This window comes from Rutidosis leptorrhynchoides, chromosome 3 (assembly GCF_046630445.1).
Source record: "Rutidosis leptorrhynchoides isolate AG116_Rl617_1_P2 chromosome 3, CSIRO_AGI_Rlap_v1, whole genome shotgun sequence".
Lineage (NCBI taxonomy): Eukaryota > Viridiplantae > Streptophyta > Magnoliopsida > Asterales > Asteraceae > Rutidosis > Rutidosis leptorrhynchoides.
The window spans coordinates 40,793,121-40,805,835 of NC_092335.1; positions in this window are offsets into that span (position 1 = coordinate 40,793,121).

Below are 12,715 nucleotides of genomic sequence, written 5' to 3' on the forward strand. Positions count from 1 at the left end.
CTTGTTTAGATCATTACTTCAATTATATAGATTGAAAACCTATTAATGTGAGTTAATTAGGAAAACAATCTATACTTCAATACAACTAGTAATCTAGACGATTAGATACATATACTTAAGTGATTTTGTTATGTGTTTAAGTCGGTAATTGAATAAGTTCTAAAGTAACATAGTTATGAAATTACCTCAAGTGATTGTTGTAATTTAGGTTTTACGTGAGTTTAACCGGGTTGGATCTAGTTAGTTAATCGATCTAAATCACCATGTTCTTTCAAAAGATCCATTGTTGTAATAATCCTTGTATTTTAGTTCAATTATGTAAGTTATGACTTGGTTTATGTGAGTTTATCAAAGACTATAGCTTATACTTCAACACCTAGTGATCTAGCCACCTATATGTGAATATAGGATGTTAATTGAATGATATTTAGGATATACAATCATGTAGTTTACCTAGAGTGATCTTAGTAAACTAGGTTTTATGTGAATTCAACCATGAAAGAATCTTGTTGATTAAACATAGCTCTTAAGTTTATAGAAATTGTGAAATTGATATAAACTGTTCTATTGTAACTATCTCATAACGGTTTTAATTATAAAAGAACAATCTCTGTCATTTATCAAGCATAGAAGTAAACACCGCATTCTCATTCTTGTTAATTACTATATTTTTTTACTTTTTCGTTAAACGAAAATACAACTTCAAACACAAAACCCCCTTTTAAGAATAATTAATCGTTGTGAAATCCTTAAAACAAACTTCTCCCTGTTGATTGAACTGGTCAATTTACTTGCTAGTTACTGCATGATCGGGTTTTAGTTGCCTGTATTATGTGTTAATTATTAAGCAGGTTGTCTACATTTTAAAGGTTACGTTTTAACACATCAACTTTTTGGCGCCGCTGCCGGGGAGCGGTTTTGTTAAAAGATTTTAATAAACTTTGAATTATTCGATCCTTTTGTAGGAATTCAATTCCAAGAAAAGTTACTTTTTATTGTAAGCTTGTGTTTTTGCAATTGGTTTGTTTGTGGTGTTGTAATTGCAGGATAGGTATTAGTGCATGAATCTACGTTCTTCCAACTCTAATTTAATTCCTTCATATCCTAAGCCTGAAAGAGAACTTCACGAACGCTTAAGAGCTCAAGAAGTAGAATCTCTTGCTCAGGGTTTAGAATCACTTTCATTAGATTCTAACTCTGAACCAATTGTTCAACCAATCATCGAGCCAGTCATTAAAGAAGAGGAAGAGATGACTGCTACAAATCAAACGATGGATGCTTTGATGAAGGCAACAAGGACAGGACAAGGCCACGCAATTGTTCAACCTACGATGACTGATGGTTTTGAAATAAAGGGGCAATTTCTCCACATGGTGACTAATACATGCCAATTTGGTGGAGCCCCAAATGAAGATGCTAACGAGCATCTTCGTAAGTTTGTAAGCATTTGCAAGCTTTTCAAAATCAAAGATGTCTCCGATGAAGTTGCATGTCTAAAAATCTTTCCATGGTCCCTAAAGGATGATGCAAGAGATTGACTAGACTCATTACCGGAAGGTTATATTGAAGATTGGAATGACATGATGGACAAATTTTTGTCAGAATTCTTCCCTGCTTCGAAAGCAGCAAAATTGCAAGTGATATAAATCACTTCAAGCAAAAGTCTAACGAGACTCTTTATGAAGCTTGGACCCGATTTAATAAAATGCTTAGGGTATGTCCTCAACACGAGTTGAATACATTCCAAAAAGTCCAAATTTTCTATAAAGGAGTCAATGTGGCTACCCGGAAGGATATAGATATTGCAGCAGGAGGAACAATCATGAAAAAAACACCCGAAGACGCTCACACGATAATTGCCGATATAGCAACCCATTCTCATAATTGGCATCAGGAGATGGAGTTCTATAGATCGTCAACAGTTGCTAATGTCGAAAGCAACGATGAAATCGCTGCATTAAAAGTTCAATTGGCAAATCAAGCAAGGCAAATCGAGAAGGTAACCAAAGAAATGCACGCTATCAGGGTAGGGTGCGAGTTGTGCCAAGGTCCCCATCTCACGCGAGATTGCGACCAAACGACGATGGAAGAGCAAGCAAATTTCTTAGGTTACTTGCGAAAAGGTGAAATGAATTTTGACGACTTTCCGGCGGTTGAAGCAATGAACCGAAAATATCCTCCTGTCAACAGTTATCAAATAGGGGGACCTTCAAGTTCAAACAACAATTACCACGGAGGAAATGCAGGTTACCAAAATAACCGGAATTTCCAGAATCAAAATCAAAGAAATGCACCACCGGGGTACAATCATCTAAACAATCGTAATCAACCTCCACGAAATTACCAAAATAATTTCCAACACAATCAACCACAACCACAACCACAAACACATGTACAACCACAACCCGAGAAGAAATCCGGTTTAGAAGATCTTTTGAGAGATTTTATGGTTAAACACGAGCAAAATGCGGAACTTCAAACTCAGCAAATTCGAAATCAACAAGCTACGATTCAGAATTTAGAAAGGGATGTTGGAAGGATTTCACAGTTACTAGCAGAGAGACCACCTGGTGCTCTCCCCTCAAATACTCAAGTGAATCCTAGTAACAATCAAACAAGGAATGAGCATGTAAATGCTATAACTACTAGAAGTGGTTTAACCACTAACCCAGAGACCCTTAAGTCCCCGGAAGTTCCTTTGTCTCCTTCTGTTTTGCAGGTACCTGTTGATGTAGATGAGCATGTTGAAAAAGAACAAGAGAAAGATGATCCACCGGAGGTCATATCGAAGAAAAGTGAAGAACCACCAGTGAAGGTGTACAAGGCACATATTCCATACCCAAAAGCATTGAAGAAAGACAGACTCGCGAGCCAATATCAGAAATTTGCGGATATGATCAAGCAAATCAGCATTAACATGCCACTAGCGGAGGTTCTTAAGGGTATGCCCCATTACGGGAAGTTTTTGAAAGATCTCATATCCTCGAAGGGTAAATACCACGATGTTTCTGCCACATTCCTCCATGAGGAGTGTTCGGTAATCTTGAAAAAGCAAAATGTACCACCAAAATTGGGAGATCCGGGTAGTTTTATCATACCATGTATGATGGGTGATTCGGTAGTGTACGATGCACTAGCCGACCTAGGTGCAAGTGTTAACCTAATGCCTTACTCGTTATATTTGAAACTTGACTTAGGAGACTTGAAACCAACCCGGATGGGTATTCGATTAGCAAATCAATCATTTGATACCCCCATAGGTATAGCCGAGGATATTCTTGTAAAAGTTGGCTCACTTATCTTTCCCGTCGACTTTGTTATTCTAGAAATGCAAGAGGACACAAAAGTTCCTATCATTTTAGGACGTCCTTTCCTTAACACCGCAGATGCTATCATTAATGTCCAAAAAGAACAATTAAGTCTACGTATGAGAAACGAGAGAATAATTTGTCATATTGACAAAGCCATGAAAAGACCTACTTCCACCGATGACTCTTGTTTTCAAATTGATGTCATAAATCTTTGTGTTGAGGATGAATTGCTGGAGCTACTTGAAATCGATACCTTGGGGTTTGCCCCGGTAAGTGAAAGTGAATATTTCAATATCGATGAGGCTTTTGATGAGTTGATGAAAGTGGTCACGGATGATGAGACCATGGAAGAATAAATTCCTAAGGAAGAGGAATCATTTGAAGATATCGGAAATAAAGATAGATTCCGAATAAAGAATTCCTTGGAAGAACCACCCGTACTTGAAAGGACCCGTTCATATACAGTATAAACGATTTACAATAATTGATTACATCGCGAGGTATTTGACCTCTATATGTTACATTTTACAAACATTGCATTCGTTTTTAAAAGACAAACTTTCTTTACAACGAAAGTTGACGGCATGCACACCAATTCATAATACATCCAACTATAATTGACATAATAATAATCTTGATGAACTCAATGACTCGAATGCAACGTCTTTCAAAATATACCATGAATGACTCCAAGTAATATCCTTAAAATGAGCTAATGCACAACGGAAGATTTCTTTAATACCTGAGAATAAACATGCTTTAAAGTGTCAACCAAAAGGTTGGTGAGTTCATAGGTTTATCATAACAATCATTTCAATATATTAATAGACCACAAGATTTCCGTTTATAAATATATGTACACTCGCAAGTGTATAAAAGTATTCTATAAGTTGTAGGCACCCGGTAATAAGCCTTAACATTAATGTTTTACCCTCTGAAGTACACCAGATCAGGTGTGTTTAAAATAACCTCGAAGTACTAAAGCATCCCATAGTCAGGATGGGGTTTGTCAGGCCCAATAGATCTATCTTTAGGATTCGCGCCTACCGTACATAGACAAGTAGTTTAATGTTACCAAGCTAAGGGTATATTTCTGGTTTAAACCCACGTAGAATTAGTTTTAGTACTTGTGCCTATTTCGTAAAACATTTATAAAAACAGCGCATGTATTCTCAGTCCCAAAAATATATATAAAAGGGAGCAAATGAAACTCACAATACTGTATTTCGTAGTAAAAATACATATAACGTCATTTAACAAGTGCAAGGTTGGCCTCGGATTCACGAACGTATCAATATTGAGATTCAATATTTCAGGAAAGTACGTAGACGCAACGGAGATGATAAACACTAGATTGACCTCACGAGCATACCCATGAACCATACCCATCACCTCTATAGCTATAACCCGTAATTTCCTTAGCTTCGACTCATTCAAAAAAACTATTTTGAAATCACTCGGACAGCACTCCATCGTAATATTTTATGTATACTAATAATATCTTGAAATAATACAGAGCAAATATATATATATATATATATATATATATATATATATATATATATATATATATAAATCGATTGAGAGAGTTTAGAGAAATATATTTTCAAGTTTCTATGAAATAATGAAACCTATTGAATTCTATTTATAACAGATATTTAAATTATTAAAGTGAATTATTAAAGTATGAATTATTAAAGTGAATTATTAAAGTATGAATTATTAAAGTAAATTATTAAAGTATGAATTATTAAAGTGAATTATTAAAGTATGAATTATTAAAGTGAATTATTAAAGTATGAATTATTAAAGTGAATTATTAAAGTTAAAGTAAAGTAAAAGTAAAGGAAAGGTAAAGTTAAAGTATAGTAAAAGTATAAAAACTATGTATGTATAATACGCGTATAAATATATATAATATTAATTTAAATCGTTATATATATTTAATGAAATAAAATATAAATATCGTTATATTTATTATACTGGTTAAGTAATGAGTTGTCAAAAGTGATTCTAGATATTTATAAAAGTTATATACGTTTTAATAATAAAGTTCTTTTTAAACTGAAAACGTCTTTGTACGTTTGAAAATAGATTAATAGAATATTATGGAAACCAATTCTCCACTAACTTTTGTCTAACTTTCGTAAATGACACTTTTTGTTTTTATTTATAAATAGCTTTACAAATTATTCTGAATATCGTTAAGAGGAATAGATTTTCTCAAATCATAGTGGACCTCTCAACAGAGACTTGTAATCATAATTCAATGTTTCTGATAATTCAATCATTTAATATATATTTTTTTATTTCGTCGAAAATCATATTGAAACAAATACATTCGTGTAAAGTATTATATGTTTAATACTTTATTAATATTCTCAAGTTATAATATATATATACATATACATATCTATTTATATATAACGGTTCGTGAATCGTCAGAATTTGGTCGAGGTTATAATGAATGTATGAACACAGTTTAAAATTCTTGAGATTTAACTTAACAAACTTTGCTTATCGTGTCGGAATAATATAAAGATTAAAGTTTAAATTTGGTCGGAAATTTTCGGGTCGTCACAGTACCTACCCGTTAAAGAAATTTCGTCCCCGAAATTTGATAGAGGTCGTCATGACTAACAATGAGAATGTTATTATAACGATTATAGAGTTTTATTATGTTCAAGAAGAATGGATAAAATAATTCGATTACTCGATGCGTGTGAGTGAAGTTATCATAAATGAATGAAATAAGATAACAGTGATTCGTCGTATCTTTTGACGTCATCACGATTTATCTCCGAAAAGAAAATCTTTGTAATCTATATTGGATTTGATTATTCAGCGATTAAGAAAATTATGATCCTCTTCGAATTAATGCGATAATCCATTTTGATTTCTCTGTCGGATATTTCACTATAATTCCACCTCATTTGTTTTCTTACAACTCACACCTTCTCAACTCATATTTTAAAGTATTTGTCAATATGCTTCATCCAGTGCTGATTCTTGATATACTCCTCACTTTCATATCTGTCGCTCTTCTTTTTCATCTGCCTCCAGAAGAATCTATTTACTTCTACTATACTCTTGGTTTTATAGTGTTTTTAGTTCTCCCGTGTCTTTATATTGCTATATGCATTGATATATACAGTTTGTGATTTCTGGGTTGTTGTTGGGTTTTATATCTTCCCTTATATTTCAAAGTCCTTGCTTCTTCTATAATCATTGTCATCCACAGTTAATGCTCTCTTCTATTTGCTATGATTTATACTCCCATTTCTAGTTCGGAGCTTTGTCCTTTCATTTCTTCTTCTTGCGATTAAGCACCACTTGTAATGGTCTAGAATTCGCAGATATAAATTTCGGAATGAACATTGTTAATGTTCTAGGAAGGAAATTGTAATGGCACGATCTTGACTTGTCAAATTACCAGAATACCTCGGAAAAGGCTGAATCATCAAGAAATATTTTCTTGATATTTAGAGATCAAAGAGAATACAAGAGTCGTGTAATATAGCACATGATGACGTTATGATCTGTGAATCATCATGTTCCATTTAGAAACTCAGCATGAATTACTGTAATATAATCACGTTGATCAAGTGTCATTATATTATACTAACTCATGCTTCAGATCCCAACACTTCTTCAAGAATATTCCTATTTTAAACTCGAATGTTTCAGAATTTAGAAACTAAAATAGTTTCTTTTATGATATAATACAGATAGCGCGAAGAGGTAAGTGATTTCAGATAAGAATAATTATAAAAATATCTTCAGAAGTATGGATGATATTTATAATGAAAGATACGATGATATCTTAGAATGTCTAATATCAGAGGATGATGAAGGATATTGTCCGCAGGGGTTTAGAGTTAGAAGCAAGGTATTCGTTAATGACTTTAGCAAGTACTGAATCATTTGGATTCTTTGAAGGCAGGTTCAGCCTTTGTGATTTGTCCACAGCCTCCTTCATACTTTGCTCAATCCGTTTTCCAGTTCCAAAGCTTCTCTTTTACTGAGCTTTGCCAATATACTATCCTTTATCATCCAACTTTTTACTGTTAAGGTCGTTTACAGTTTTTGCTGCTTCATCAGCATTTTTCAAAATTTCGAGAACTGGTTCCCAGTTTAGGGTGTTTTTCAGAAATTTCTCATTCAAAGAATGTAAGTCTTGGAGGTAGACGTTGTGTGTATATGTAATTGTTGATGTAGACATGCTGTGAGGTTTCAAAATACTGATTGCTGATTCTCAATAATTGGTATGCCAATTCTTGTTATAAGGTACAAATGAGTATATGATAGGGTTTCGATAATTATAATGATTTTTTTTTTTTAGAAAGTCAAATATCAGCGAAGTTGTTGGTAAGTTTATTGCTAATGTGGTGAATATAAACGATTCCCCGGTAACGTTGGCGAAAGGGCAACGTATCTATCAAGGTTATAATAAGACTGTTTTGATTGAGAAGTCGAAGTTGACTTGCTGGAGCTGTGACAAAACTGTCTATTTTGAAATGGAATTGAAAAGTTATTTTAGCCAGTAAATGCCAAAGGGTCTAACACGGATACGTGTCGAACTATGACTTGGGTTTTGAGAGTTTTTCAGGTGTATAACTGTGGGTAATATGTGGTTGGATCATCATCTCAATTGTTCCTTAGTTGAAGTGTCTTCAGGAATTTCGAAGGGTTTGAGCACATATTGTAATCGTTAATACATATGATGTTCTAACACAGTTTTGAAGTCAAAGTATAGCTTTGAAAGATATAGGAATCTAAGAGTGATGATACTGGTTATATTTCGAATTGAACTATGCGATTTCAAAATCAGAATATGTAATTGAATTTGAATGAGTATGATTGTTTTGATTTATATGAAAGAATGGACATTGTTGTGAAAGTAGGGAGTATAGTTGATGATTGCTGAATCAGTTTCGAAAAATGTAATATATTAATTGTGAATTTGTATATCTCTCGGGTATTACCTACCCGTTAAAAAAAATTTCACAATTAATATTTTGTACCAAAGAAGTTTATTACAGTCTTTATGAAAATATATGTGTATATTTTCTTTAGATGTAATATAGATTTAATGAGTTAATATTAAATTAAACTCATTTGTTTTATGGTTGGAACTAGAATTGAGTAATCCCTAAAACTTTATAAATTGCATAAGTATTTCTTCAATAATATTGAAATTATGAATCATTACTTTGTTATTTGTTGGTTTTCGTGAAATTCTTGTGAACTTCGCAAGGTACGAATGATGTTATTTGAAAAGTTTCGAGTACATCGATGATGAAAGTGTAAAATCAAACATATATTCGAATAATACACTTGATTTATTATGAATTGGATTTTATTGAATTGAGACAGAGATTGTAATTAACGATGGTTAATTTGCGGACGAAGGACGTACATCATTGCATATTTGTAATATGAATTAACTGAGTAGTTAAGATTCACACATAATAGCTTAGTACGGGAAGATTTATTATGGTTTAAAAATTTATACATATAAAATATACATATAAATCTTTCGATTGGAAATGAGTTAATACTTCATAACTCGTTGATACAATATATTTGTTGTTGATTCGTAATGATGTCCACAATGATTCTTGAACTGACAGAGTTTGTGATGTTACAGGTGCTGTTGATTCTGACGATACTGACGGCACTGACTGTGTTGATGATGCTACGGTCCTGTTGATGCTGTTGGTAAAACAATTCTAGCTTGTAAATCGTACACCATTTTTGATCAAAGTTTCTACTCTACCATCTCCGTTCACTCATCCGATTTACGGTCAGAATTAAATAATCTCTAAGATTTTGGAGATTACATAACTGCCGCAGAGATATCTCTTCAATGAAGTTTATGAATTAATACTTCATCGTTTGTTGTTATTGATATTCCTGGATATTTACAGGGCGTATGACGTTGATGTTTGAGATACAGATTGTGATGTTGCGGTGTGGGATGTGGATGTTGTTGTTGGTGGTGGTGATGGTACTGTTGGTGTTGCTGATGGTGGTACTGTTTATGCTACTGGTGCTGCTGCTGGTGTTTGTAACCTTTGCACCATATTCTCCAAAGCCACTACCCGAGCGCGAAGCTCGTTGACTTCTTCTATTACACCGGGGTGATTGTTGGTTCGGACGAGCGGATAAATAAAATCTAGAATTTGGTGTAGTATGTAATCGTGACGAGATACTCTAGAAATAAGAGAGAAAATGGTGTTTCGGATAGGTTCGTCGGTAAGTGTTTCAGGTTCTTCGCTAAGAGGGCAATGTGGTGGATGGAAGGGATCACCTTCTTCTTATCTCCAATGATTAAGGAGGCTACGAACCCATCCCCAATTCATCCAGAATAGATGATGACTAATTGGTTGATCCATTCCGGTCACACTGCTTTCGGAACTTGAGTGGGATTCCATTTCGGAATCCGAGGGACTTGAACTAATGACGAATTCCATATCGTACGATTGAATAAAGAATTTTTCGATATGAAATGATTTTCCGGCTATCGGGTGGTATTCTAATTATATAGAGCAAAAGGTTTCGTAGATTACGGAGGAATTTACGGAATATGTCAGGCAAAGTTTACAGTAACAAATACGCTAAGATATGAATTAGCAGATACGCTAAGATATGAATTTTGTCTATACACTATTCATGCAATCAATGCAATAAGATGTGTCTAGACTAAGAATGATAAGCAGGTAATTTCCGACAAAAATGATGAGCAAAACTTTTGACATGCAGACACGGTCGAAGTCCAGACTCACTAATGCATCCTAACGACTATCAGTTAGACACACTAATGCAGACCTGGTTCGCTAAGACCACCGCTCTGATACCAACTGAAAGTTGGGGACGCATCCCACTCAGTGCCTTCTCAGCTAACCGCCTGTGACCACTGAGCGTACCTCAGACACTGATTTTACGGCCCGCCTCTCGGCAGTACAGCCAACCCTAATAGGGACCGCGAGGAGTAAGAGCCAATGCTTCATCACAGGTAACACTGTGAGAACCCCCTCTACGATTAATCCGCTAATAAACGGCATTAAACAAGCTCTGATACCAACTGAAAGGACCCGTTCATATACAGTATAAACGATTCACAATAATTGATTACATCGCGAGGTATTTGACCTCTATATGTTACATTTTACAAACATTGCATTCGTTTTTAAAAGACAAACTTTCTTTACAACGAAAGTTGACGGCATGCACACCAATTCATAATACATCCAACTATAATTGACATAATAATAATCTTGATGAACTCAATGACTCGAATGCAACGTCTTTCAAAATATGCCATGAATGACTCCAAGTAATATCCTTAAAATGAGCTAATGCACAACGGAAGATTTCTTTAATACCTGAGAATAAACATGCTTTAAAGTGTCAACCAAAAGGTTGGTGAGTTCATAGGTTTATCATAACAATCATTTCAATATATTAATAGACCACAAGATTTCCGTTTATAAATATATGTACACTCGCAAGTGTATAAAAGTATTCTATAAGTTGTAGGCACCCGGTAATAAGCCTTAACATTAATGTTTTACCCTCTGAAGTACACCAGATCAGGTGTGTTTAAAATAACCTCGAAGTACTAAAGCATCCCATAGTCAGGATGGGGTTTGTCAGGCCCAATAGATCTATCTTTAGGATTCGCGCCTACCGTACATAGACAAGTAGTTTAATGTTACCAAGCTAAGGGTATATTTCTGGTTTAAACCCACGTAGAATTAGTTTTAGTACTTGTGCCTATTTCGTAAAACATTTATAAAAACAGCGCATGTATTCTCAGTCCCAAAAATATATATAAAAGGGAGCAAATGAAACTCACAATACTGTATTTCGTAGTAAAAATACATATAACGTCATTTAACAAGTGCAAGGTTGGCCTCGGATTCACGAACGTATCAATATTGAGATTCAATATTTCAGGAAAGTACGTAGACGCAACGGAGATGATAAACACTAGATTGACCTCACGAGCATACCCATGAACCATACCCATCACCTCTATAGCTATAACCCGTAATTTCCTTAGCTTCGACTCATTCAAAAAAACTATTTTGAAATCACTCGGACAGCACTCCATCGTAATATTTTATGTATACTAATAATATCTTGAAATAATACAGAGCAAATATAGATAGATATATATATATATATATATATATATATATATATATATATATATATATATATATATATATATATATATATATATATATATATATATATATATATATAAATCGATTGATAGAGTTTAGAGAAATATATTTTCAAGTTTCTATGAAATAATGAAACCTATTGAATTCTATTTATAACAGATATTTAAATTATTAAAGTGAATTATTAAAGTATGAATTATTAAAGTAAATTATTAAAGTATGAATTATTAAAGTAAATTATTAAAGTATGAATTATTAAAGTATGAATTATTAAAGTGAATTATTAAAGTATGAATTATTAAAGTGAATTATTAAAGTTAAAGTAAAGTAAAAGTAAAGAAAAGGTAAAGTTAAAGTATAGTAAAAGTATAAAAACTATGTATGTATAATACGCGTATAAATATATATAATATTAATTTAAATCGTTATATATATTTAATGAAATAAAATATAAATATCGTTATATTTATTATACTGGTTAAGTAATGAGTTGTCAAAAGTGATTCTAGATATTTATAAAAGTTATATACGTTTTAATAATAAAGTTCTTTTTAAACTGAAAACGTCTTTGTACGTTTGAAAATAGATTAATAGAATATTATGGAAACCAATTCTCCACTAACTTTTGTCTAACTTTCGTAAATGACACTTTTTGTTTTTATTTATAAATAGCTTTACAAATTATTCTGAATATCGTTAAGAGGAATAGATTTTCTCAAATCATAGTGGACCTCTCAACAGAGACTTGTAATCATAATTCAATGTTTCTGATAATTCAATCATTTAATATATATTTTTTTATTTCGTCGAAAATCATATTGAAACAAATACATTCGTGTAAAGTATTATATATTTAATACTTTATTAATATTCTCAAGTTATAATATATATATATATATACATATACATATCTATTTATATATAACGGTTCGTGAATCGTCAGAATTTGGTCGAGGTTATAATGAATGTATGAACACAGTTTAAAATTCTTGAGATTTAACTTAACAAACTTTGCTTATCGTGTCGGAATAATATAAAGATTAAAGTTTAAATTTGGTCGGAAATTTTCGGGTCGTCACAGTACTAGAGCTTAAGGAGCTACCCAAACACTTGGAGTATGCTTACCTCGAAGGTACATCTCAATTACCAGTAATTATTGCTTCACATCTTTCCGGTAACGAGAAGGAAAGGTTAATCTCTGTTTTAAAA